Raw genomic sequence first — 27267 nt, forward strand, 5'->3', positions numbered from 1 at the left:
CCGCCCCTCACAGGTCACTCACTCCCTCTCTCACTCCTTCATTCTCTCGTGGAGTCTTTCTCATCTGGAGGCTGGGCCCTTCCTAGGGCCCCGTTGGATGGTCAGACCTGTGGAAGCAGGTGGACCCTCTCCCTGAGTCTTTTGGGGGTGAGGAATACTACCTGCCTGGCGACAGCTCTGGAACTTGCTGACATCAGGACTTAGACGAGGCCCTCGGGGCCTCCATCTCCAGGGGCTGAGCCTGCACACATGGCATGGAGGACCATGGAGGAGGAAATGTGCCCTTGAGTCCAGGAATCTACAGGGACTGCTGGGGGCAGGGCAGGGTTCCTGATGTGAGTGATTATAAGAATCACGCAGTAAACCTACAAATTCCTGGGCCCCATCTTTAGAGACCATTTGGTAGGGCTGGGTTGAGCCCAGGAATCAGTATGTTTAGTTAAAATGTAGAAGATTTTTATAATCAGGAAAGATGTAGCCAAGTTCCATGTTTGAAGATGTTGCTTCTCAAAGGGAAGAAGCAATGTGGCAGCCGGGTTCCCAGGGAGCTCAGAGTCCAGGGGGCAAGAGTAAGAGCAACACAAGCCTTGAAACCGCAGATAGACAAACAGGAGTTTTAGCCCAGAATTCATCACCTCCAGGGCTTCTGGAAAAGCAGCTGAGCCCGAAGAGCCCCGTGGGGGTGCAGAAAGAGGAGTCTGCAGCTCTGGCTGCCACCAGAGACAGACACGGTGGCGGAGGCATTCCTTGTGAGCCCAAGGCTGGATCTGCCTCGGATGCTCTTCCTTCTCTGAGGTTGGTGCCTACGCTGGTCTGCTCTCAACCCCTCTGGATCTAATGATTCCATTTCCTTGTCCTAGGACCTTTGAAGGCCTGGCCCTGGGACACGAGTGCAGAGGCCTGAGCGCCTCTGGATGGCAGAGCTCAGTCTCCACCCACAGGCAGCCTGGTCAGTACTCATGCTCCTCCATAGGCAGGTGCAGGGCCTTTGGGGGGTGCGTGGGCCAGGGCCTGGGAACACGGTTTGGGAATGGAAAAATCCCAGCTTTGCTGCCGATGGGTACTTAAGAGGAGCCAAAGCCTGAGGGTCCCATATGTAAATAGCCAAGTGGCTGAGGTCCTGACAGGGACCACAGGGAGCTACTGTTGTTCAGGGGTGTCCCGTGTTAAGCTTGTCACCTGCATCACTCATGTATATCTCCAGACAGTCCTTTGTAGTAGTTTCTCTTACACTCACTTTTTAGATGAGGACAGACTAAGACAGTTGAGGAACCTGCTACCGTCTCATAGCTAGCTGGTAAATAAGCGTCCAGGGGATGTAGGTTTAGACAACTGTGCCTTGGTTGAGTGGATGATCACAAATGTGGATGCACCTGTGTAACCAGCACCTGAGGTGACAGGGGGATGCTGCCTGCACCAGGGAAGCCCTTGCTCTCTCCCAGGCCCTCCTCCACTGCAGTGGGGACCACTTTTGTCACCAGAGGTCAGACAGTGTGCTTGTGAATTTTACAAAAAATGCAATCATGCAGTAGGTGTTCTTTTTGTCAGGCTTTTTTTAAAAAAAATTCAGTATTATGTCTTTAAGGTTGATCTAGTGTTATTAAGGATATAAGTCATTTTTGCATTTTTCATGCTATAAAACTCTGTAGCATGAATGTATCACAATTTGTTTACATATCCCCACCCCACCTGCCACTGTTGGTTGCTTGGGTAGATTTTGATTTGGTTCTTTTACAAATGATGCTGCTTGGAACTTTCTAAAATATGTCTTTTTGTGTAAGTGTTTCTGCACGGTATATACCAAAGAACTGAAGTGCTGCGTTATGAAGTGTGCAGACGTTCAGCCCAGTGAGACCACTAAATAATGTTACCAAAGGCTCTGCCAGTTCACTCTCAGGGGTCTATACAGCCTCACCAATTCTTGATATGGTTGCTTTTTAAAATTTTCTGCATTCTGAGAAATGTCTTTTAGTTTGTGTTTTTTTCTGACAATTAATGAAACTGAGCACCTTTTCAAATTTTTTGGTATTTAGAGATCTATTAGTTTATTTAGGTCTTCTGCTGTTTTTTTTTTCTTCCCCCAATGGTAAACCAAACCAAAAAAGCCAAATATCAATTGATAAGCTCCTGGCCTGATTTTTTAAAAAGGAAAATTAACAAAGAATCAATATGGGGAAGTAAAAATATCTTCTTCTTGATGATTTTCAGAAGTTCTTCATGTTTTCTGGATATGAATCATTTGTTAGTTATAAAGATTGGAAACATCTTTTTCTCCATGCCATTCCTTTTTATCTTTTTGTGTCTTTGATGAAAAGAAGGTCAAATGTTACTGTAGTTCTATTAATGAATGATATTTTTATGGACTCTGCTTTTAATACAATTGACTTTTGTATATTGACACTCTTGATCCAACAACTTTGCTTAATTTACTCACTAATTCTGATAGTGTTAATGTCAATTATTTTGTATTTTCTACATATTGCAATGATGAAATCTGTAATTCATGGCATTCCTTAAATTATATTTTTTTCTTGCTTTATTGCAAAGGCTATCCTCTCCAGTACAATACTGAATAGAAGTGGAGATAGGGAATATTCTTCTTTTACTCCCAATATTGGGAAAAAGTGATCAATATTTGAAGACTTAGTGTAACACTTGCTGGAATCATTTTTGTAGATACTTCTATATTAAGCAATTTCCTTTCTAGTCCTAGTTTCCTAAAAGTGTTTTTTCTTTATTTTGTTACTGGACTTTGAATTTTTCAAATGCTTTTTCTGAATAAATTGAATATATTGATTCTTCTTACTGATTCTGTTCCTGTGGTAAGTTACACTGTTTGATTTTTGAACACTGAGATAATCCTGCATTCCTGGAATAAGTCCCATCTTGGTTATGATGCATTTGTCCTTCTCACGTATTGCTGGATTCAGTTTGATAATATTCTGTTTAAGATGAACATTCATGATCAGGAGAAAGAAATGTCCAGTAATTTTCTTTTCTTTTCTTTTTGGTCAGGTTTTGATGTTAAGTGTGAAAAGTCATTTCTATATTCTCTGAAAGACTTTTTGCAAGATTAATGTTACTTCATCCTTAACTGTTTGGAAGAATTCACTGGTAAAGCCATTTGGCCTGGAGTTTTCTTTGTGAAAACATGAATATATTGATTCTTTAAGAGATTCTGATTCTTTAAGAGATTTAGCCAAATAAGATGTTCTTTTTTGTTTGTATGAGTCAGGTTTAATAAGTCATGTTTTCCAAGGAATTTGTCTCATCTAGGCTTTAAAATTTTATGATAAATTGATTTGGAACAATCTCTTATCTTAGTTAATAGCTATAGGCTATATTTATACATTTTTACCTCTTGATATTGATTCCCTGTGGCTTTTCCTTTTAAAAAAAAAATCAGACCAGGAACTTATCAATTTTATTAGACTTTTTAAAAAGATAATCTTTGGCCTTGTTGGTTTCCTGTGTTTTCCCACTGTTTTCTACTTCATTAGTTCCTGCTGTTCACTATTTCCATTCCTGTACTATCTTAGGGTTTAATTTGCTGTTCTCATATTAAAATCTTGAGATGGAAACTTAGTTCATTGTTTCTTCATCCTTTCTTCTTTCCTAATGACGCAGTTAAGGCTATAAATTTCTCTTAAGCATGCTTTGGCTGCATCCCTTAAGTTTTGATATATTTTAGTTTTATTATCTTTTCATTAAAATATTTCCTAATTTCCATTGTGATTTCTACTTTGGCTCATGGGTTGTTTAGAAATGTATTGCTTCATCTTACATCACCTTAGTCTGGTCAAGGACTGAGCTCTTCAAATGGTTCAATCATTTTGGAGGCTGACCTCCTCCTGGAGCAGAGCTCTGGGGAGTCGCAACAGAAAGTCTGAGGTTTTGAACCAAGCTCCTCTCCCTTACTGAACTAGGGATTCCATTATTTGGTACTTTTTTTTTCCTATGTCTTACCCAATAAAACTCCTGGAAACTCTGCTCAGCTTCTCAGTTTCTGAGCCACTGCTGGGATCCTTCTCCCTCTTGGGATTTAGCTCCTCGATAGTTTTTGATGATTAAAGATCATCTTATCCACATCATCCAGGATTGTTGGCAGGAAAGGAATCTGAGAGAGAGAGGCCTGTTGCCCATTATCATCAGGGGTGATACCCTGGAGCCAGGATCTTGCCAGAGTCATGGCCACAGTGGCAGGTGGAGCCACTGTCTTGTGGAGGGGTCCCCAAATATGGTTTTCCAAGGAACATTGAGCCAGCCTGCTGCCCAGGGCTCTTCTTGACTGTGGTCATTGTTCTTCTTGACCTAGTTCTCTGGAGTAAGCATTGCCAAGGGAGATATCTCACATCTAAATCATAATGGTACTAATCCAACCTCAGACTATGACGTGCTAGTTCAATCAGCATTTACTGCTGTGACCAAAAGACCTGAAGAGAACAATTAATGGAGGAAAAGTTTATTTTGGGAGCTCATGGTTTCAGAGGTCTCAGTTCATAGATGGCCAACTCCATTGCTCAGGGTCTGGGATGGGGCACAAAATCATAGCAGAAGAGTGTGGCGGAGAAAAGCAGATGGGGACATGACACCCGGAAAGCAGGGGGCAGGGGCAGAGAGAGTGCCCCTCATCATGGTCAGAACATAAGCTCCACAGGCATATCCGAATGACCACCTCCTCCAGCCATACCTACCAGCCTGCAGTCACCACCCAGTTAATCCCTATGAGGAGATTAATGCACTGATTAGGTTAAGCGTTTCATAACACAATCCTCTCACCTCTAAGTTTTTTGCACTCACACATGAGCTTTTGGGGGATACCTCACGTCTAAACCATAACAGTGCTAAGCAAGAATTGCCCAATTTCTTAATAAAATTAATCTTTCATGGCACTTACTTTCTGCTGATTGCTTCCTAGCTAACGGGACTCTTTCCAGGTTCATAGTTTCCTGGTCTGAAACCGTATGTGATGAACAACAGAATCAGAGTGCTTGAATCAGGTTCTTGACCTCCCTCTGTGGACTTGGTGCCTCCAAGGAGAAGTCTGTGCCTGGGCTCTGGAGGGTCATTCTCCAGGCTCTCCAAGGTGCTGCCCTCCTGCCATTCCGAATGCCAAGAAGGCCACAGCTTTTTTATCCCTTAGGCATCCAGGAAACGTGAATTTCCTGCTCAACTACAGCAACTACATTAGTGTGTGGAGACAGAGGTACGTTTCCGTGCCCAGCTTAGCTTCTCCTGCTCACCTGTTTCTTGAAGCTCTGAGTTTGGTTTATTTTCGTATGTTTTGTCGTGTTATTCCTCTCTGTGTCTTTATATGAAAACCAGGCTCCTTTAGATCTGCCAATCTGTGACCATGTGGAGTATTTTTGTGTTTATGATTTTTTTCTGCAATGGAGACATTTGAAAGACAACAGGCTCAATCTGAAAAGACAAAGATATGAGCAGTGTCGCATTTTCTAGAATTTATTGTGAAATCAGATTTTTATGAACCTTTGCTATGCGTATTCTCTTAAGATGTTCATGACTCTTTATCTATGACTGTGTAAAAGACACTTTTCAAAGTAAAAATGAAACTAACAGCATGCTTTGATCAGCCAGGAGCCAAGGTGAAGGGACACATCTGGCTGTAATACCTCCAACAGGAAGACAAGATCATGGGCAAGTTGAAAAGCAAAGTGTTGGGAGCAAAGGCCTTGTCTACTCATTACTTCAACGGCAAGTGTGTAAATAGAAATGCATTTTCTTTTTTTAAAACCCTGTTAATACAACTGAAATGTAGTTAAAAGTACTAAACTGTTGCTTTTCATCCTGTAATGCTGTTGAATCAGTCCTTAACGGTTAGTGGGTGTGGCCGTCTTTAGCAAGGTCAGTAGGAGGGGAACTTCCCTATTGGCTTTTTTCCACCATTACTGTTGCTTCCCTCCATGAATACCAAGGAAGGGGCGCGGGAGAGGATGGGTCTCTCTGGGGCTCTGCAGTGGCAGCAGCGCGTGTACCTCAGAGCTGTCACGGCCCTCCCTATGGCCCTTGTCCTGTGCTCTGCTCTCAAGGGGTGGGCCAGGTCTGCACATGCCTTTCTTTGGATGGCTTTTGACTTTTGTCTGCATTTGTCTTGCTATCAAGTGTGATCACCACTGTGACCTGGGGGACAGGCTCTGCCCCCAGCACTTGTTTGAAGCCTGTGTAGTGGAGGCGGGGAGCGGGGTCAGCCACCTGAGCCCCACGCAGCCCAGCTCACACTTGCTATGTGGTCTTAAGGCAGGCCTCTCATCCCTCTGCCCCTCTCCCTGCAATACCCCTGTAAAAGAAGACGAAGCCTCTGAGCCCCTGGAGGGAGGCACTGCAGCAGGGCGGGGTGCTGGGCCTGTGGTGTTGCCTGATGGGAGGAGGTTTGTGCAGCCCTGCACAGCACAGGGAGACACACACAGTGACACCCACGGTGTGCTTGGCTTGGCCTGCACTGCACAGAAGCACACAAGAGAAGAGCACTCAGCTTTGCCTCAGCCACCCCAGTTGGTTTCTCCTGTTGACTATAGGTGATAAGGGAGAGATTGACTTAGTTACAAGTGGAGGGGGCACTGCCAGCACTCTCAGGAGGCCTAGTGGCAGGAGGGGAAGAATTCTTTGCAAAATGCACCAGCCCTCAGGAATCAGGCCCCAGGTGGCAGCTCTGGCCCCATTGCTGCACAGGGAGTAAAATTGACTGAGTTCCTTTCTGAGTGCCAAGAGCTGTGCTAACTAAGTTATTCTCCTAAAGGGTCAGGACAACTGTACGAAGCCTTGTTAATATTCTTAAAACAAGAGCAAGCCCCGCTAAACTTCATATGCATTTTCTCCATAATGAAAGCCATCCATCTGGGCCCGCAGCCTCCACTGGAATTTTGGCCTGGGGCCTTCTCCCTGATCCAGAGGCTTTCAGACCACACAACATGGTCCGTGAACTGAGAACCTGAAGCTTACTTTTCTCATTCTCTTTCAGACCTCCAGAGATGGCCTTGGGCCTAGAGATAGACTCCTTTGTAAGAGGCCTTGGCAGGGTCTTCTGGGCCTGACCAACTTTTGCTAGAATCCTGGCATCCCATTTGACAATGGAATCATACCCAGGAGTTGCCCGTCCAGCTGTAGCCCCTTGTTGGCATGAAGGGAAGTCTTAGTGGTGTTTCTCAGCTGGTTCTACGCTGGCTGGAGGGTGAGGATGTGCCTGCAATCACAGGAGATGGGGAAAGAGTCTTTTTGGCTTGCGTTCTCCAGGTACAGCCAAGTACCTGCATGCAGAGAGCAGCAGAACCAGAGTGCTGAGGACTCTCCACTGGTGAGGGGAAAGGGAGGGTCTGCAGGGTACGCTGCTTGTACCTCTGCATCCAGTGGCCAGCCCCTAGAGGCAGAGGATTCTGAAAGCCCAGGACAGGAGACTGTCCTGCTGCATGGTGAAGACTCTCTTGCATACTCTGCTAGAAAACCTGCTTAATTGATGGTACTCTACTGCATGGATATGGAATCTGTTGTTAGGGAAACTACAGTAAGAGGGTTGCAAAGTGTTTGGATTGTGCTACTGAACTGAGTACCAATATGGTGGGTGCTGAGCTGCGTGCTGATAGGATGGGCCAGGAGAAGCCGCATGCTGTCCAGGAGACTGCCTTCTTTTCCTGGAGAGCCCTGGGCATGCTTGCTTCCTTAGGGAAGGGCAGAGGCAGCTGGTGTATGGTCACATCCAACAACATGAACTTCAGACTCTGCCAAATCCCAAACATTTCTTGCCTAGAAGAGAACATGCTCTCTTGTGTCTTGAACTCATCTGTGTTTCAATGGCTCATTCTCCTTCTTCCTAATCCATGGGAAGTTGTAAGAGACAGGTGGCAAAGAGGAGTCTCCAAGATTTCATGCTCCAGGGCTATAGAGAGCTGGACACTGGGCTGAAGCAGACTCAGCCAAGGATGCAGGAGGCAGAAGCAGGTGCCTGGGTTCTCTGGGGCAGGTGGGTCCCCCACAGGGAAGCACAGGTGGGGTGTGGAGGACTACTGTCCACCACCTCACCTCACAGCTGGTGATTGTGCAAATTTCTGTATCTAGCTCAGCCGGCTTTGCTTCCTATTTGGGACAAGTCATTGGAATGCAGGGACTGGGACTGTGTCATGTATGATCTTGACACCTCCCAGGGTTCTTTCAGGTTTCCCTCGGTCATTGCTTCTTGAACAAAAGCTGGAGTGAATAAGCTCATCATATTGGCTGTTACTGAATTTAGTAGTTTCCTGGCACACGGTGAGCTCCACGGTAGACTCTGGAGGTTCAAGTTCTAGGCCCAGGCCTACAGCGTTTCCCGCCACACCACTCTGCATCCTGTCCAGGATCCAGGACTTCTGTGAAAAAGAGGGAAGGAAAAAAGAAAAACTTGGGGAAAAGAAACTATAGTATTAAAAAAAAAAATCCTGCTGCAGGAAGGTGCTGTGCCTGCGGACATCAGTAAACGGCTGGGCTCGTCCATTTGCCATGACGGCTTTTTCACCCACGGGACTAGTACTGCTGTCGCTCAGTCCCAGACGGCTCCTTTCAAGTCCACAGCTGCTGGGCATCTTGGGCTGACCACGTGCAGGGCAGATGTGGCCTCTTGAAGCACACTTGCCCGTGGGCAACAAGAGCCACAGCAAACCCACACACAACATGACCTTCTTCTTTGACTTTCCAGATCTGAGAGCCCATCTGGACAGTCCATTAGGCCACTCAGACATCTGGGAACCAGCCATGGAGGGAAAGAAAGAAGCCTGCACATGCCGAGGGCCCGTGACATGCCCGTCTTGTGCTCAGCCCTCCTGAGTCCCCCACAGAGCCCTGCCAGAGTGGAACCATTATGTCCATCTTACAAATGAGGAAACAGTAGCTCAGAGATGCCAAGTGGCTGTCCAAAGTCACAGAGATGGCCAGTGGTAGTGCCTGAATTTGAGTCATCATCAAAGGCTTGCTGGGGGGGCTTGAGTGGTGGTTGTCATCTGCAGCAGCCCTCTTCACCAGGATCACACTGAATAGCTTGCAGTCTAAGTAGGAAGGGCTGCAGGGGGACAAAATGAGGTGACTGTCGTGCTCTGTCCACAGGCCTCTTGGAGCCACCTTAACCAACATTTGCCTGGCTCCAAAGACCTCATTCTCCCCAACACCACCAGAGTGCCACTCCTCTTAGATTCCTACCAAGAAGACTGTTATTTTCCTAAGGCCCTACCCACAGGGCCAGCAGTGTGGGTTCACCTGAGGGAGCCTGGCACACAGGCCCCCCCCAGCCTGCTCAGTCACCACCCTTTCAAGGCCTGAGCACCTCCAGGTGTACAGGGGCTTTGCACCAAGTCAGGTGAGCATCACCAAGCTCGAGAGCCGCAGGGCTAATGCTGTGGATTAGAGTCCAATTTACTTTAAAATGCCCGTGGGACAAGGTCCAGGTAGCTTGAGGTTCCAGCTGATTTTTCAGACTCTACATGGAGAGACCAGGGGTGTTTAACAGGACTGCTGGGCACTGCCGTTTCCCAAGGGCCACGCTAGCCTCCTGGCTGGGAGCATGGTGTGGACCTGAGGTCAAGGACAGCCACGGGAACATGCCGTCAGAGACTGAGTGGTCACAGGTGAACGCTGTACCCTGGACTAGCTAGAGGATACAGAAAAAGCCAAGTCCAGGAATTTCAGTTGTCAGCAGGTGACGCACCTCTGGCCTTTTGCCCTGCTCTGCTCAGTGTGGGTCACCTGTCTTGACGCACAGGTCCTGGTCCTGGTCTCCTTAGACTTTCCAAGCACCTTCACACCTGGGGCTCCGTTTTGATCCCCACGTGTATTATTGAGCCTATTTTATAGATGAGCCATTACAGGCACCCAGAGGGTTGGGCACTGCCCAGCCACGGAGCCAGTGGAGGCCAAGGCACAGGTACTCATGACGCATTCTCCCTCACGGGTGAGGGGCTATGGCAGTGATCAGGAGTCGGGCCCAGCTGCTGGCCTCAAGCACTGCGGTGGCCAGCCCAGGGCAGGTGCCTCAGCTCTCTGATGCTCTCTCTCTCTGCCCACTGTCCTAGAGGCACACCAGGAATGCAGGTGTGTCCCAGAGGTGGGCTCACCTCTGAGGAAGGGTGGCTTCTTCTGATGCACTGCCTGCATGGTGCCCGAGGGTGCCTGGCTGCCATGTGGAGAGGAGGTGGAGACTGGGCCAGTGATTGATGCTGCTGTCCCTCAGCCTCTGAGCCAGGGATGTGTGGAGCTTCGTGGCGCTGAGAAGGCACCAGCTCTGAGGTCCTGGGAAGGCTGGAAGCCTTCCATGCCCCGTTCTCCAGGTGGCGGCCCAGCGGCCTTGTGCGCTATCTCAGGAGCCCAAGAACAGCCATGCAGCCAGGGCCTGTCTCAGGTATGCAGCCCCCAGGAGTGGGGCCGGAGGGACAGGCTGGAATTAAGCTGTGTGCTGGGTCTCCTCCCTCCTTGACTGTGATCTTACCTCACCTGGCCTGGGGGCTGCCCTGAGGAGGGACGGCCTGTGATCTCCAGGGTGACTGCAAGCTACCTGACAGAGGCTTCCAAGGCAAGAGACCTGGCATCTGCTGACACGAGAGGCCCCCGAGCCTGCACTTCTTGCTGCCTGGGCAGACGCCCCTGGAAAGCTCCCCTTTGGGCCTTTCCTCTGTCCACCCTCCATCCTCAGGAGCTCTGCTCCTTGAGATGAGACCCCACCCCTTTCTCCAGCCAATTTGTTGCTCTTCTGATTTCTAAATTCTTTCACTTCCAAGGCCTGACATATAGTGGATGCTCAAATAGTGAGTAGATGAACAAATATCTCACACTATACCCACTACACCCACCACACGCCCTGGGGGAGTGTGACTATCATTTTTCTGAGGAAGGATGACGAACCCATGGTCCCAGTGTGCGTGTTCCAGAGCTGGAGTTGACCATGTGCTCTGCCTTCTGCACCCCCAGGCACATCCCCCCTCCCCTGGCGTCAACTCAGACTGGGGTTGGGGTCCAGCAGGACCTGTGGCCTCCCCTGTGTGCCCTGCCCCAGAGGCCTCACCACCACAGGGAAGACACACAGAAGGTGTGAGAGGCTGATCAAGTGGGTACGGGGTGGCAGGAACTCCAGGGACTGGGCCATGGGTTCTGGGGGAGGGGCCACTGGCTCCGGCAGTTGGACCTGGGGGCAAGCGTTGGTTGCTGGAGGGGTGACCAGTGGCAGCGCTGGCCATAGCTGGAGGGAACCTCCTGAGAGCCCAGAGCAGAACCCCAGCCCTTCCCCAGAACTGCTCAGAGGACCACGTGTGGCCAGCTGCCCTTCAAACAGGGTCCAGCCCCCACAGTGGTGCTGTCCTCTCTTCCTTGCTCCCACCGGCCTTTCCCCAGATGGCCTTGGGATTGTCCCAGCCCTGAGGCCCCTCGGCTTCACAGAGTCAGCCTGTCCCTGCCAGGAGCGCGCCACGCCTGCCGAAGACCCTGTCTGTGATCTGGGGTGTCCCCACACACTGCGTGGTTGGCAAGAGGTGCTCTTCCTGACGCGGGTTTCCTCTTTCCTTCGCAGTTAGAAACCATGACCGCGAAGGCAACCTCCCCACCCCACTGTAATCGGTGCTTGCAAAACACGGCTGGGTTGGCACTGGGGAGGGGGGCTGTTCTCCCAACTCTCGTAGGTCTTTCTGGTGTGGTAGGAAGGCCTCGCCAGGTCCTCTCAGAGAGGAGAGAGGCTTGCGGGCGGACACCTCCTGGGATCACTGTGCCTCCCTCCCTTCCTCCCCCCCTCCCTCTGCCCGGGTGAGGGGCTGCGGCTGGGTCCTTTCTTCACCCGCAGGAGGTGGCATATTTGTTCAGCTTAGTGCCAAGGTCAAGCGCAGACCCTGGTCAGAAGCCAAGCGTTCCAGTCCCGGTAGCTTGCAGCCTTGGCATGTTATTTGACCTGCCTCGTCTCCCTCGTCAGCAGAATGGGCAGGATAATGGCGCTTATTCCATGTTAGGTGGGTGAGATGAGTCAACACGCTCACCTTAAAACAACACCGAGCACTGTGGTGGCTGTTGCTACTGTCCACCCGATTCTCTTGCTAGGGTCACCATATTGTGTTGGGGCATTTGAGATGGCGAGTAGCCAGCCAGGCCGGGCCCCATGGGTGCGTGCCATTCCTGCCTGGAGCAGAGACCTCTTCCAGCTTCGTCCACCACCAGGGTGGATGCCATACCTCGCTGCTTCTGAACGCAGCGTCTTAGACCACTCGGCCATCCTGACGGCACCTCGCTGCTTCTGGCAGAGAAATGCCTAGCAGGGCTCAGATGACCAAGAGAGGTTAGTGCCATGCACCCTTTCCTGTGAGAATGCCTGGGTTCCACATGACACCGACTTCACTGGCTTCCCTGCCCCCTCCATCACCCCTGTGTGTGCCAGCCACTGCTGGGCCACCCACCCACAGTGGCTGCTCAGCACACAATGGTGACTCCTGTGGACTTCCTTGGCACCAGGCAGACTGTCCTGTGAGAACACCAAGCCTGCCTGTGTATTTGGCCTGTGTGCAGAAAATAGGTGAATTGAGTGCCGCGGCTCAAAGCCCACCGGCTGGCTGGATGGAGGAACTGAAATACATTAGGGGGAACCCATGGGCACAGTGGCTGGTGCTTGCCTAGGAACGTCCCCTGAGCATTGATTTCACTTAAGCTAAGTAGGAGCACCTTAGACACAAGCTCCCACAGTGCCTTGCAGCCACCAGAGCCCGAGGCTGAGCTGGACACGCTCTGGCCTCTCCCCACGGGAGTGGACAGCTCTCCTCTGGGCCCCTACTGGCCTCTGGCTGTAGGAATGAACTGTGACACCATGCTGGGCACTGCTTTGCCTGCTGTGCGAAGAGCATGCAAGACTCAGGGAGGTATGCAGTGGCCGTGCCATCCACCTGAGCAGCTTTAATGGTGCAGAGGCCCTGCTGGCAGGGCTCCTGCTGGACAAGAGAGGACGTCTGGATGGCGTAGTTTGTGTGGGGCTTCGTGGAACGAGCAGCATTCTGTTCTCAGTTTTTGCGTGAGAGCAGCTACTGTTCTCGAGGTTTTGCGTGCGCCTCTGTCAGCTGGTTACCTTGCAGCACGACCATCCTGCCTCAGCTTCCCATCAACACACAGGGTCAGTGCAGTGTCCTCCTTTGCAGTGGGGGTAGCCAAGGCCCAACTGCAGGAGTTAACTGTCAGAGGCACCAGGCAGGAGCCACAGCTGAACTGTAGTTGAGTGCCGGCTGCCGGAGGCCCCTGCAACGGAAGGTCTTCTCTTCCCTCTGGCTGCTTAAATTTCCAGGTGAACCCAGAAGGTGACCGCGCCAGCCCATGGTGGGAGAACTGCTCCTCTGATTCAGAAGAGGGCACAAAGGTCCTCCACAGCATTGGCATGGGTGCCTCTCCAAGCCTGCTTGCTGCCCTCTTGTGAGAAGAACTGTCCTTCTATCGCAGAGCCATTGTTTCCCAAGTGTCAGGTTTAATTTAGGCACCCTCTCTCTTGAGGAGATTGCAAAAATTAAATCGTTTTTAAGCAACCAAACAACGCTTCTGGGGTTTGTAACAAACTTGTGAAATGTGCGGAACTTGGCGGTTAGGTTCCCCTGTCCTGCTCCCTCCTCATCTTGCCAACTGGGGCCTGGCTACTGCTCCTTGGACCAAGGACACCAGAGTCCTCAGCTAATCAAGGGACTCTGGTGGAGCAACCCCCCAAACCCCAGTCCCGGCTTCTGATCCTGCCATCCCTCTGCTATGTAGGAAAAGCCAACAGACCAGGTGGGTGGGGAGTCCCACCTACAGATGCCACAGACCATCATGACAGTGACACATATGAGCAGTCACCTTGGCTTGGTGAGTCGCTCTGTCCCCTTCTCAGATGACTCCAGGGCCCTTGAGGGATAGGACTACATGTGGGCCACCTCTGTCTCTGCTCTAGAGAATATCCTGGCCCCCGCAGGGAGGTGGCCTTGCTTCAGATGTAGCTGGCTGGTGTTGCTGGCCTCAGCTGGGCACACAAAGCTGTTGTCTCTAGCTCCTCATAACCCTCAGTCGGGGGCTTACCTTCAAGTGGTCAGGATTCAGAAGGGGCCAAGGCTACCAAGATGACATAACAGGCCATTCCCTCCATAGGAAGCACTGATGGGGGACAGGGGGCCAGGAAGGTGCTGAGACATGGCCTCTGGTCTTTGGTGTCTACAGGGCAGGGCCTCTACAGTTTCCTCATCCTAGTAGTTACGAATCTGGAGTCCAGAGGACTGGGTCCTAGCCCTGACCAACATGGACAGTCTGCACTCTCCTGTGAAGATGCCTAGGAGGGGCTCAGAACTGTGCCCAGAGGCTGGTGTGTGTGCAGCAGCAGTGGTCACAGTATTATTTGACCATATCTCTGCTCCAAGGAGATACCATGACCTGGTCATAGGTTCTAACCACTGAACCATGGGATGAATAAGAAACTGTCTCAGTGGTTGGCAAGGCTCACTGACAAAGGACACTGCAAAGCCTTACTGAACAATGGTCCCCAAAGATGTCCACGACCTCATCCCTGGACCCTGGGAATGTGCTAGGTCTCATGGCAAATGGAAAGTAAGTTTGAAAAGGGAATTAAGGTGACCCCCAGGTGACCTTAAGATAGCAAGGTTGGCCTGGACATCCCAGGTGGACAGGATATAATCACAGGGTCCTTGAAAGTGGAAGAGGGTGACAGAGAAGGAGAGGCAGATGTAGGTGTGACCACAGAAGCAAGAGGGTTAGGGGTGGCACTAGAGTGGCACAGAGAGGCCATTTGGCTGGCAGAAGAAGGAGGCCAGCCCAGGAGCCAAGGGGCACGAGAGGTCTGCTAAAGCTGGCGGGGCCTCGGAACAACTTCCCCTAGAGCTCTAGGGAGGAGCACAGCCCTGCCGGCCCCTGGATGCTATTAGCCAGGGAGAAGTCATCCTGCAGCACTGAAGGACAGTGAGTGTGACGTGCAAGCTGTGACGTTGATGGCAATTTGCTGCAGCAGCAGGAACCTGTGCACAGGGCCGCCGCCCCTGTGTCTGGGTGCTGCCTCTGCTGGGCCCAGGTGCTCAGCTTGCCTGTGTGGGGCTCCGGGCCCCTCCAGTCCTTCCACCAGGCCGTTCTGTGGTGTGTACCTTTCTCTGGTCGAGAAAGACCAAGCATATCCAATGCTACCAAGAGTCTGACCTTTTTCTGGAGATGCTTATTAAAAACTCTAGGGTTTTCTTTCACCATTGGTTCTTCAGGTTCTACTAGGGTTGGAAGGCAGCTGACTCTGGAGCAGCAGAAGTACTGGGAAGCAGCTGTTTGCTTTGGTAGCTCCTGACCAGTTTGGGAGTCTGCACACAGTATTGGACCCACAGCGCAGTGAGGCTCCAGGCCGACTTCCTCCTCCCAGAGACGCCCAAGAACGTAGGAACACCAGTGTTCTCCCATCACCTGCCAGACCATTAGGGCTCAGAAGGACTTGCGTCCACCTGAAGAGAGCTGGAGGCCCATGTGGCCCAGGCCCTGGGCAGTTCACTGCTCCCCCTTGGGCCCCTCCACCTTCAAAGCAAGTGATGGAGAGCCCTCGTGTCTTCTCGGGCCTCCCACTTTACCAAGCGAGGTTGAATTTACAACTTCTTTCGGGCAACATCTGGCTTGCTTCCCACGAGTGCTTCCTCTGGTTTTAATCTTTTATCTAACGTCATTTCAGTTCCGTTTCCTGAATCTCCTTTTTCCCTATTTCTTCTGGCATTTGGAGACAAGAGATGGGAGTCAGAGGGCTTGTCACTGAAGCCAAGGGCTTAGCTTGGAAGTGCAAGTGCCACCTGGGCCCTGCTTGATTTATTTCTTTTAGGCCACAGAGCCACAAGGCTCAGACCCCAGTGAGCTGCCGGGACATCTTGTGGCACCGACTCTTTGCACACTTGTGCAGAGATTCGGCTGCCTCTCAACCCTAGGGCACACTTATGCCCCAACCCACCTGGATTCTGACTATTGCTGTTGTTGGGGCTTAAATAGAAAAAGGTTCTGTGGGTTTTATAAATTCTGTAGGTTTTGCTACGGTAGGCCAAGCCAGGGGAGGGAGTGCAGAGGCCGCAGTAGGCCCCCGGCATTGTTTCGGGCTCACTCTGCTCTGTGGCCACCCTCAGGAAGGCCCTGGTCACCAGGGGAGGCTGGGTTAAGGCCTCTGAGAAGCTCCCCAGCCTCATGTTGAAAATACCCACACTTCCTGCTCCTCTGCCGACCTCTGCACAGACCGCCAGTGACTCACCTGCAGTGGTTTGAAAAGTGCCTGTCACCCGAGGCATCTCGAGAGCCCATCCTGTTTCAGATGTTATTTTTTCCACTCTCAGCTACGCAGTGGTAGAAAAGCTGAATGCTTCAAGCCAGTGTTTGTTTTGAGTGCAGAGGGTGAAGGGCGAATTAACTGCTGCAGCAGGAAGAGCCCAACTCTAAGAGGGGGGAAAAACATGTAAACAGTGTGGGGATTGAGTTTCAAAGCCCTTGTTTTCGAAAAGTTTAATGATATTTCAACTAAAGCCAAACTGTCAAAGCATGGGGAGGGGCCATCTGCCTGCTTTGAAAACGCATTAGCCTTCTTATGTAAAAGCCAATAATTGACATCCAGGAGGAAACCCGAGCTGCAGGGGAGAGGTGGCCTCTTAGAAGGGCCCCAATGCCACATCCCTATCGCCATGTGCACTTCTTCAGATCTTGGTCTCTGACATGGGAAATTGGAGAGGAGAACAAAGGGGAAGCACAGAACGGTCCGTGGACAGAGAGGGTTGAAATACCAGGTCTAGTCTGCACAGTGCATGGATCCGGCTCTGTGGGTCATGATGTATGCTAGAGCAACCTGGCAGGGGCCATAATCATCAAGACAGGAGCATTACAAACAACTGCCAGTCTCACCTTCTTCCTCCTGAGAAACGTAGGATGTGTCTGGGCTGCCCCAGGACAGGGCCAACGCTGGGCCTCTCCGGTTCCCTGCCTGACGGGTTTGCAGGCTGCTCTCTTCTTCCAGACTCTTCGCAGCCACTTCCTCTAAAGAGGGACCCTTCTGTGCCTTGGCAGTTCCCATTCCTGCTTCTCCTTTGGTGATTTCTAGAACTTTCTGGTTTCCAGTGCACAGATTCTTCCTCTTGTTCTCTGGTGTCTAAGGAGACTCTGTATCCTAAACCATGCCCAGGCAAGGTTGACCTTGCACGGAATGAAGAACTATATAGGCCCCATAACGCGAGTTGGGGTAGAGGAGAGTAGGCACCCGACAGATTGAGACAGGATCGGGGTGCCTCTAGCTAGGAATGACTGGCTTTAGGCTTGGGTCCCCAAAGGTGGCCAAGTCTTCCTTGTTTGGTCAAGCCTCTGGCCACGTGGCTCTTGGAATGATAGGATTCTCCCTCCTTGTTCTAGTTTGCATACTAAAAACATTGCTTGTGGGAATCAGCAGAGTGTGCAGGAAAATCAGAAAGGGGCCGCTGGTGGGAAGCAGGGCAGGAGCGCCCTGAGTCCAGCTCCTAGCTCAGTTGGCAGCGTGTGGAGTCTGAGGGCCACACTGGCCGCAGGGTGCGTGGTTGTTGGACAGATGCTGCAGACAGCCAAAGGGTTCTATGAAGAGGAGGGTCGGGCCCCGACAAGCCCACTGAGACATCTCACCCCAGAGCTCATCCCAATCCCCATTCCTTCCTCCCCAGCAAAGCCGAGCAGGGCTCGGGTCACCTTCTGCTGCCTCCAAACTTCCCGTTCAAGTTCTCCAAAGCTGAGGACATCTCATGGTGGTTGGAAGAGCCACCAGCTGGGAGCCTGGTGCTGCTTCTGGTATTAAACTAAATTTGGACACGTGATCCTGCCTCTCTGGCCTCACGTCCTTTCTTCATCTGAAACCTAGGGAACTGGGTTTGACGATTTTCAAAAATATATTAGAAACTATTTGTCAGAAAGTCATGTATGTTTTTAAAAAAATTGTGTACATTTTTAAATTGACACATAAAATCTGAACCTGTTGGTGAGTCCCCTGCGATGTTTTCATACGAGTCTCCATTGTGTCACGTTCAAACTGGGGGTAGGGCATTGCATCTTTCCACCATTTGTTATTTCTTTGTAGTGAAACATTAAAAATCCCTTCTCCTACTTGTTTTGAAATACACAGTACTTTTTCTCTATCTATAGAAGCCCCAAGGATTTGATGATTTCCAAGTTTGCTTTCAGCTCTCCCAGCGGCAGCGGAGGTGGGGGAACTTGTGGGGGACTTGTGGGGAGCCTGGACCGGCGCCCACTGCTTGAACTCAAACTCACATCACCTCAGGCCTGGCCCCATCCACGCAGGCAGCTCTGCGAGGCGCTGGTGCTATGGCACACCTGCTCTGAGCGGGCACTGCTGTGGGCCCAGGATGCTGTGGTGCAGGGGCAGACATAGGGTGAGGGCGCAGGCCCCGGAGGTGCAGGGTCCCCGTCGCCCCTGCTCACAGCTGAGCTCCACGGGGTTCTGGGCAGTTGCAGACTGCAGCTTCAGCAGCTCCTTTTGATCTTAGCAAAGCTGCACCCTGGTGCGCTCAGCTCCTCCTCAGGGCGTGGGAGCATGGGCTTCAGGAGATGAGCAAGCAGCCCCTCGCTGGAGAGGTTTTCTGAAGCCTGTGGTCAGCATGAGGAGCAATGTCAGCAGGGCTGGGCTCATCCACCAGGGGCATGACTCACCAGCTGGTGGGCAGGCGAGGTTGCTCTCCTGTGAAAGAGCCCAGGGCACCCAGAAGAGGCCCTTTTGAAGGTGAGTGCCCAGGAATGCCTGGGGGATCAGGAAGGCACAGTTGAGGTGAGTGTTGCTAGGCTGATATTCTATGCAAATGACTCAAAGGAGAATTTAGACCTTCAGGGGAATGATGCTTATTATACAAGGGACATCAGGAACTGCACTGGCTGGGTGGGAGACTGGCATGGAGCCATGTTACCCAGGGTCAGCAGGATGAGGGGGTGTGGAGCACAGAGGTGTGACCCTGGGAACAGCTGAGTGGAGTGAGAACAGGTCGGAGCAGCAGGTTTCCCAGAGGTGGACTTACGTCCAGTCCCAGGGTGAATAGGTGAGGGCAGGAAGAGGAGCTGGGCTCTGCCTCAAGGTTCTCAGCTAGAAGGGAGCCTGTGTATGTTTTGTCAAGCAACCTGCTGTTATGCCCTGAGGTACTCTCACAGGCAGCACAGAGCTGCCCATGCCACTGAGCTGGGCTTCCTGCCTGTCCATTCATCCCAAATGTATTTTTCCACAGCAGGGCTCCGAGAGGGGCCGTCCTCGCCTTAGATCCCGAGTGTGAAAATCTTCAAAGCTTGATACCAGGATGTTGGAGCCCGACACTGGCCACCCTCTCTGACTTGCCTCTCCGAGGTGCTTCTTGTGCTTCCGCCATGATGGCCAGGCAGTCCTGAGCTCTCTGGCCTCCCTGCCTCTGCTTAGGCTTTTCCTTGCAGTTGGATCTCAATATCCCTCATGCACTTTACTAGTCATTGCCAAATCCTTAGCACAGAAGTGGACTCGCCATGAGTACTGAGGCCTTTCCCTGGTGTGGTCCCATCTGCAGACCTGGAGGCACCATGGTGAGGTCAGTTCCCATGGATGTGTTTTGTAAAATTTGCAAATGGAAGATAAACAGATTAAGACCTCTGTCTCTTTATACCCAACTTTGCCTCCACACACTTCATTAGTTTCTTGTGGTGTTGAAGTGACTTTGAACTTTTGGGGGATCAGGCTTAGGGAAAATTGAGTTGGGGAGACATTTAATTTAGATCTGGTAGAACACTGATGCAATTTCCAGACTTTTCGGCATAGGCTGAGTTATTGCTAGCTCTTCTATGTAGACATGGCTTCCAGGAATTCTCCTCCCCCTGCTCCGGGCCGATTCATGTGGCATCGCTACATGGAGTTCAAGGTAATCGTGCCTGAGGCATCTGTCCCTGAAGCCAGGTCACTAGGGAAACAGAAACAGAACCTGCAGTGTGTGTGGCCCATCTGGTGAGTGGACCTGAAAGGAGAAAATTCCATTTTCATCTCGCCCCATGAAAAGGTTAATTCTTCTGTCAGGAATCTGCCGGACACTGCAAACACAATTAGGGATGCACAGTGGCCTGAGGGGTGAGGAGGGGCCCTGGAGGCGGTGCTGTGTGGCTGTGGTGGTGTCCGTGCTTCGTCTGTGTGAGAGTGCTGTCCGGCATCCCTCATCATACACACACACACACACACACACGTAGTTTACATGCACACATAGTAATGAGTTTCATTCTACAATGACAATGTCAAAGGAAGCCTGATAGTGTCACAGTCACAGAAGTGGCAGAATTGGGTTCTCAGTTCAGTCTGTCTGCAGGCAGGATTTCTGTGCCTTCTCTGCGGTTTCAGAGGTGTCTCGACTTTGCCTGGGTGGCAGGAGGGGCCTCACCAGGAGGATGGCAAGGAAGTCACTCTCGCTGACCACCTGGCTGCAGCCCCCTGGGCCCCAGGAAGGCCTGAGGAGCAGCGAGGGTGGGAGAAGGGGGTGCTCGGAGCCCCGAGACTGCCTCACGGGACGCACAGAAAGGAGCAAGAACCAAGCAGCGCTCCAGATACACAGGACTTGTGCTTCTTGTCCCACCTGCCTCTCCCTGGAAGGAAGGCAGGGCGCAGGGGAAACCTGGGAAGATCTGAGTGGCAGGAGAGGGGCACGCTCCGGAGGGACACAGTGAGGCAGGGGTAGCAGTGTGTGGGGCCTCACCATCTCCCGGAGTGTTGGAGAACTGCAGGTCCTAGGAAGGAGAGCGAGTGTGTTTCTCCTGCTTGCCCCCGCCTGGGTGGAGGTGCTGTTGGGAAGGCTGGCAGCTTCTGCACTGGACCAAAGCAGAACCTCTGGAAGGAAGATGCAGGGCTCCAGGGTCCCCAATTCCATCTGGAATTGGAACGTGGATCAGTTCCTGGACAATCTTCTCAGCTGTAGCCAGTCCCCTGGGTTACCAGCAAGAGCAGAACCACCATGGCTGGGTCTCCCTGCAGGAAAACACCTTCAAGCCTGATGTCTTGGACGAGGCATGGGGGTTTTCTTCTCTCCTCCCAGGATCCATTCTTGGGGTCTATGCTCAAGATCCATTCTCAGATCCATTCTTGGGGTTCGTTCTCGGGATCCATTCTCAGGATCCATTTTCGGGATCCATTCTCGGGGCTTGGCCTGACTGCAGTCTGCAACCAACATGGCCCCTTAGAAGTGATGCCTTCCCATTTGGTCCTTATTACCTTTTCTGAAGCGTTTTAAATGAAAAGAACAGCTTTAGGCTCTGTGGACTAGCACAGCTGCCCTTGACTTTCTACCTTATAAGTTCAGCAGTGAGCCTGGGGCCTTCCCTGGGGCTGACGAGGTTCCCAGGGCAGACAGGACACAGCTACAGGACACAGCTGGAGGCCCTAGCGCCTCCTGGCCAGGCTCAGAGACTTTGGATGTGGCCTGGCCAGGGCCTCTGAACCCTTCCCTTGGATGGAATTCTCCCGGCCATGGAACCATGAGGAACTCGACTCCGTGGAGCAGCAGGTGGAGGACTGCTCCTCCTAGACAGAGCTCCCCGAGGTCACTCTGGCACCCTGGCCTCCCACACTGCCTCCCCAGACTCCTGGGACCCCAGACCAGCTGGAAAGGCCTGCAAGCTCAGTTCTGCAGAGAGGGCCATCTCTGAAGGAGCCTGGAGGAGGCCCACAGAAGAACCACCACCACCCTCCTCCCGGGCCCTGCCACCCAGCTCCCCTTCCGGTTGCCCCCCCCCCCCGCCATGGTCCACTTCACCCTTCTTTCTATCTTCTGTTCTCATGGTTGACTTAGCAAGGCCCCTGCCCTGGGGCCATCCACAGCCAGCGGGGGCAAGGACACAGCGTGCTCCCACCAGGATGAGGCTGAGAACTTGTCCCTCCTCCTTCCAGGGACAGCGGTGCCAGTACAGATGGCCCCTTCCAGGAATCAGAACCGCTACTTTGGGAGCAGCTCCTAAGGACTGAGTTACCTCACTGTCCTTTCCAGCGGAGCTTGAGGAAGACAGAGTCTGGGGCCGACCTTCCAACTTGAAATTCAGAATCATTTTAGAAAATAGTTGAAGTAAAGTGTTTTCCTGTTTATGCACCTCAGCAGCTACACTGCCCTTCGCACCCAAGCACGATTCATAGCTCCCCAAGGAAGGTCATGGCTGGTCATGACTTAAGTCCTGGAGAAGAGACTGGAGGGTCCAAGGGGTCAGAATCACTATCGTGGCCCACTGCCCAGGGAAGGGAAGGCAAACCAAAGGAGGAGAGAAGGAAGGGACGATCAGGAGAAGGGCACCCAGGCGGGCATCTGAACCTGCTAGGTGCCTCGACACGCTTTCACTCCTTGTTAATTCATACTGCCACCCTGAGGGGACACAGGTGCCCAGTGCTGGGTGGCCCACATCCCGCAGCAGAGCCTGCCCGTGAGGAGCAGGGAAGGCAGAAGACAACAGGAAGGGCAAGAGGGAGACAGAGCCCAGTGGACACGCTTGAGGAGACAGTTCACAGGTAGCCGTGAGTCGAGGAGAACCACCAAATCCATGGCCCTCTCTCCAAAGGGGTCAAAGCTGCTGGGACTTGCCTGTGGACTGTGTGGCATGGTGCCCTGTGTGGCAGATGGGGCCATGAGCCTGGCCACTCTCCTGAGGTTCGTGGCCTTGCTGATGTTGCGTGTTTTGAGCCACTGTTTTTCTGCTCACTGTCACAGAAGAGGCTCTCTGTGCCATCGAGGACCGAATGCATGAAAGTTTCCAGAAAACGATGCTTTTGTGTGTCACAGTGTGGCAGGTAAGAGCAGAAGCCCTGGAGTCAACAGACTCTCAGTTTAAGGCCCAGCTCTGCCGCTTCCTCACGGAGACCTTGGGCAAGGTCTTCTCCTGCCTTCAATTTTTCTCCATCATAAAACGGGGATAGAAGCATATCCCTCTGGCTGATAGTCACCTCTGCCCGGGGATTTTGCTCCTTGAGGGGGTCACGGGGTGGGGAGGGGCAGCCTGGACCACTCTCCCGCAGGCAGCCCTGCCCCGGCTTGTCCAGGCAGAATCAGTGGTGGTGGTCTACCTGTACAGGTGGACCCAGGCTGGGAGCTTCAGTCTCCCCTCTACAAGGAAGTTAATGCTGTGAAGTGTCCTCAGTTTAATCTCCAGCCGCCCCCCCCCGCCCCCGTGTCTTTTCCTTCCTTTGTCTGTCCCCCTTTCTTTGTAGGACTGGACTTGCTGTGGGGACAGCCAGGTGCATGTTCCTGACCAGTCTCTCCGAGGCTGTGTCTTTCTCCCATCTGCGAGTGTCATTTTTCTTTGTTGCTCCTGGATTTGCAGGCCTTCCCCACACCCAGAAGCACACACCTCTCCTCGCCTCACACGTCTTCCCATCTCTGGATGGTTCAGGACATGAGCTGCTCGAGGGCAGCTGGGGACCCTCCTGTGCCTTCATTTTTGTCCCTACACGTCTCAACTCTGGTAACCAGATTTGCATCTTTTTTACAACTAAGCATCTGAAAGCCGAGAAGAACTTGTGGATTTGTGACGCAAACTCCTGTGGCATCTCTGGCTGTCCTGCTAGCTGGTTTCAGGAGAGATGCTGAAAATGAAGAGACCCTCCCCTTATGTTAAAAAAAAATAGATGAACACGGTCTTACGTTGTTCATTCGGACATCTTGATTCTCTGAAAATAAATGCACAGCTATCTTGACGGCCCTCCCAGCTGAGAAGCCAGTGCCCTCCCCTGCTGTCTCCTGAGGGCAAACATCCTCCCCTAGACCAGCAGGCCCTGAAGCAGAGTCCACTACCTGAGTGGGCTGGCTCTATCCTGGGAGAAGCGTCTGCTGCTCCCACATGAATGTCCCCTCGCCCCTCCTACCTAGCCTCACATTTCAGGTTAGACTGGAAATAGAACTGTTTGCCAGTGAGTCTATGAGAACAGCAGCCCTTCTCCCCTCTGGGTCTTAGAGCAAGGGGTGGAAACAGCACCAGGGCAGGTGCTCCTGTCACCTTGTCAAGTACAGCTTCAGGGCAGCAGTGCCTGGTCCCCTGGGGCTACGCCAGAGGTGAGGCCACTGGGCCCTGGTTTAAAGATGGGGAGGGGTGGCTGCAGGAGACAGCCTTGACCTGCAGGATACTATGTTGGAATGTGCTAGAACCTCCCTTTCTGCCCCCAACAGCAGGGTTGAAGTTTGACACACGGCTGGCGGGCAGCTGTGGGGAGGCAGGAGCGCGTGTCCCTTCCAAGCACTTCTGTGAAGAAGTCCTCCCCCTACACCCTCCTCCTGGCACACTGACCCCTTAGTAGGCCCTCGGGACCATCCTGATTATACCGCACGGAAATGCACCCAAGTGGCCCATGGCCTCCTGTCTGCTAAGAAGTGAGGCAGTACATGTGTCTCAAGGTTGGGCTGGACTTGGTGGGCAGTCGTGGGTCTCTGGAGACAGCCCTGCCCTCCCATCATGCCAGAAGCTAGAATAGTAGGCCGCCATGATTTTTCATTCATGCACAGCTGTGCAGCAAGAAAGGCAGGGTCCTAGGGAGCTGGTGGCTTGGGGAGTCACACAGACCTTGGGTTTAGATCCCCAGTGACCTCTTCCTATGCATGGGGTTTCCAGTGACGGATTTACCCAGCATATTTGCTGGTCGGTGGGATGGATGCCAACTGCGGCTTCCTGCAGAGTTGTTGCTAGTGTGTGCGTCTCACCAGGTGCCATGTGGGGGGGGGGCAGCACCTGCTAGCAGGTGGGGGGCACACTGTGTCCAGAGGCATCACGCTGGGAGCTTGAGCTTGGCCACAGCAAGAATATTTCCACCATGGAGACCAATAACTGCCACGCTGCAGCCCACTGTGTTCCCGGGAGCCTCGGTGGTAGTGCATCACTGCCTAATAGGAGCTCAATAAATGCAGCTATTATTAGTAAACTTAGGTGAGAGCCATGCTGATTCAAAAGTAGAAATGGAATACATACATTATGTAGAACACAAAGTCACCGCTTGTTTTACAAGAAAAGTGGTCTCACGTCTACCCAAAATCGATCACACAGAAAGATGAATGCACAGCCTCTTTGGTACATGGAGCTTGTCATTTAGATCTATTGCTTTTGTTCATTGAACTTGGGAGCATATTTTGTGTTGCTTCTAGTAACTGGTAAATGTCTGGCTTATAATAATGCACTGGCTGAAACCCAAACTGATAGGGGAAAAAAGAAAGAAAGAAGAGACACTTGTCAATCAACAAACATTCAACACAGCATTTGATTCCGAAATTGATGTAAATGTTTCTTGACTCTGAAGTCACAGTCTGCAAGGGGTGGCAGAGAAAAAGGCGCACATATTTGAAGTAATATAAAAAATTACTTTTGCACACATTTTGTGTTACAATATGTTTTCACATATAAGAAATTCAAGCACAGCAAAGGGAAACAAATTTTTTTTCAGGTTATAAAACTAGGCAAGTAAGAAAGCTGAGATTTAAACTGACTCCAGATCCAAGAATATTTTCACTAGTAATTAGGGAACAAGATTTGGCATTATATCCTGATGTTAAAAGAGTCCAAATGTCATATGCAGATCATTAGAGAATGAATAAGCTATAAGAGGTTGATTATGTGGTGGTGGACAACCTCGTACCTTGGTCTGCTATAATAAATGCCACAAACAAGGAGGCTTGTAGCAATAAAATTTATTTCTCACCTTTCTGGGGGCTGGAAGGCCAAGATGGTGGCAGTGGCTGGAGAGCTACTTGCTGGCTCATAGAGGGCCACCTTCTCTTTGTGCCCTCACCTAATGGAAGGGGCAAGGTCTCCGGGGTCTCTTTAACAGGGGCACTAATCCCATTCACTAGGGCCCCACCCTTGGGACCCAATCACCTCCCATATTCCTACCTCCTAATACTATCCGCTTTGGAGTAAGGATTTCAACATGAGCATTTGGGAATTTGGGTGGAGAGCACAGATATTCAGTCCAAAGCAAACAACAATTGCAAGAAGATCAAAATAATTGGAAGTGGGCAGGACTCACTGTGGGCTAGCAACCCATGAGCAAGCTGCATGGAAAAGAACGGTACTCCAGGGCTCCTACCTGGACACTTCCATGATGTTTCACTAAATCATTAGCACAAACAGTTCTGCCTGTTCTCCCCAAATGCGAGAAGCCATTGGACGCACCTGTTGTGACCGAGCCAGGTTGGGTGAGCCCACAGAACAGGGTGCAGAATGGTGGTGTCTTGACTTCTCTGTGGTAGGATGATCCAAACACATCAGGAACAGTTAGACCAACGTTTTGGTATTAACTACACGCACCCCATCTATTTCTCTTATTATACAAATCTTTCTTGAGTTTGCTCCTTATTCCACACCTTTCTTCTTGGTTTTCATTATTATTTTTAGTGCACTGATGGGTTTTTTGGTGGCAGCCAAACCACACAAGACTTTGACAATAAACACTGGGGCAGTGACGGCCACGCCATTGCCTGGCTGGGGGCCAGTCTTCATCCAACTGTCATTTACATGGTTCCAGGCAGCAATTCCTCGAAGCCAGGAAAGACTCAGAAAGTTAAGATGGAGGGGCCAAGGACACTGCTGCTCCTTCTCCATCAGCTCCTCGACTTGCTCATGAGCAATAGAGGTGCTGCATGGCAGCTCCTTAGACTGGTCCAGCTCAACAAGACAGGCCAAGATGCGCCACGCGTGTTCCTACACCATTGTGCATCGGTCACAGGCTTTATTGAAAACGTAGTGATTTTTCTCTGTGGCTCAAATAAGGGCTTTCCAGAGCCCAGTTTTATATCACACCCATGCGCTGTGCATGTCCAAGTGTCCCTGAGAGGATCCAGCCATGAGCAGAAGAGACTGCTCCAGCAGCCAAGATCCAGTCTTGAGTCAATGATCAAGCCTGGGGGAGTGGGGAGGGAGGGAAGGAGGCAGGGGTAGAAGGGTGGAGGAGGCGCTGCCCTCCCCCCGCCTGGTCAACAGAGTGGAGAACCCCATCATCTGCACTGGACGCCGGGTCTTCAGTGTCTACGTTTCCTCATCTCTCCCTTCTTCTACTCTCTGCTCTCACATGGGCATGACCTAGAGTCCCACCCATGTGCTCAGGTATCTGTCCTCTGCACTGACACCTGCAGAACTGTGTCCTGAACCTGGTCACAAAGGGTCCTCGCCCAGAGTGGGGCACATCGGGCAATTATTTCTGACTCTCAACACCTCCACCCCACTACATCTGAGAGGAGTGGCCAGAGTGAGTGACATTGGAATGGAACACGGGTTTCTTGTCCTCAGGAGGAGAGAGGCCACTGTTCCGGGCAG

At 51.6% G+C, this 27267-nt stretch overlaps 2 long non-coding RNA genes across 2 annotated transcripts; one reads left to right on the plus strand and one right to left on the minus strand.

Annotated features, from left to right (window-relative positions):
• Positions 1 to 4446: 4446 nt before the first annotated feature.
• Positions 4447 to 16660, minus strand: LOC124084710 (uncharacterized). Its single transcript, XR_006849196.2, has 2 exons — positions 16232 to 16660; positions 4447 to 9043 (listed from the first exon to the last, which is right to left on the minus strand). It is a non-coding gene; the product is annotated as an uncharacterized LOC124084710 (long non-coding RNA).
• LOC131423731 (uncharacterized) lies at positions 9002 to 17975 on the plus strand. The gene is made up of 2 exons (XR_009225654.1): positions 9002 to 10375; positions 10942 to 17975. It is a non-coding gene; the product is annotated as an uncharacterized LOC131423731 (long non-coding RNA).
• The last annotated feature ends 9292 nt before the right edge of the window (positions 17976 to 27267 follow it).

Source organism: Marmota monax, unplaced genomic scaffold, assembly GCF_021218885.2.
Source record: "Marmota monax isolate L192 unplaced genomic scaffold, Marmota_monax_Labrador192_F-V1.1 WCK01_AAM20220418_F8-fsc00071, whole genome shotgun sequence".
Classification (NCBI taxonomy): domain Eukaryota; kingdom Metazoa; phylum Chordata; class Mammalia; order Rodentia; family Sciuridae; genus Marmota; species Marmota monax.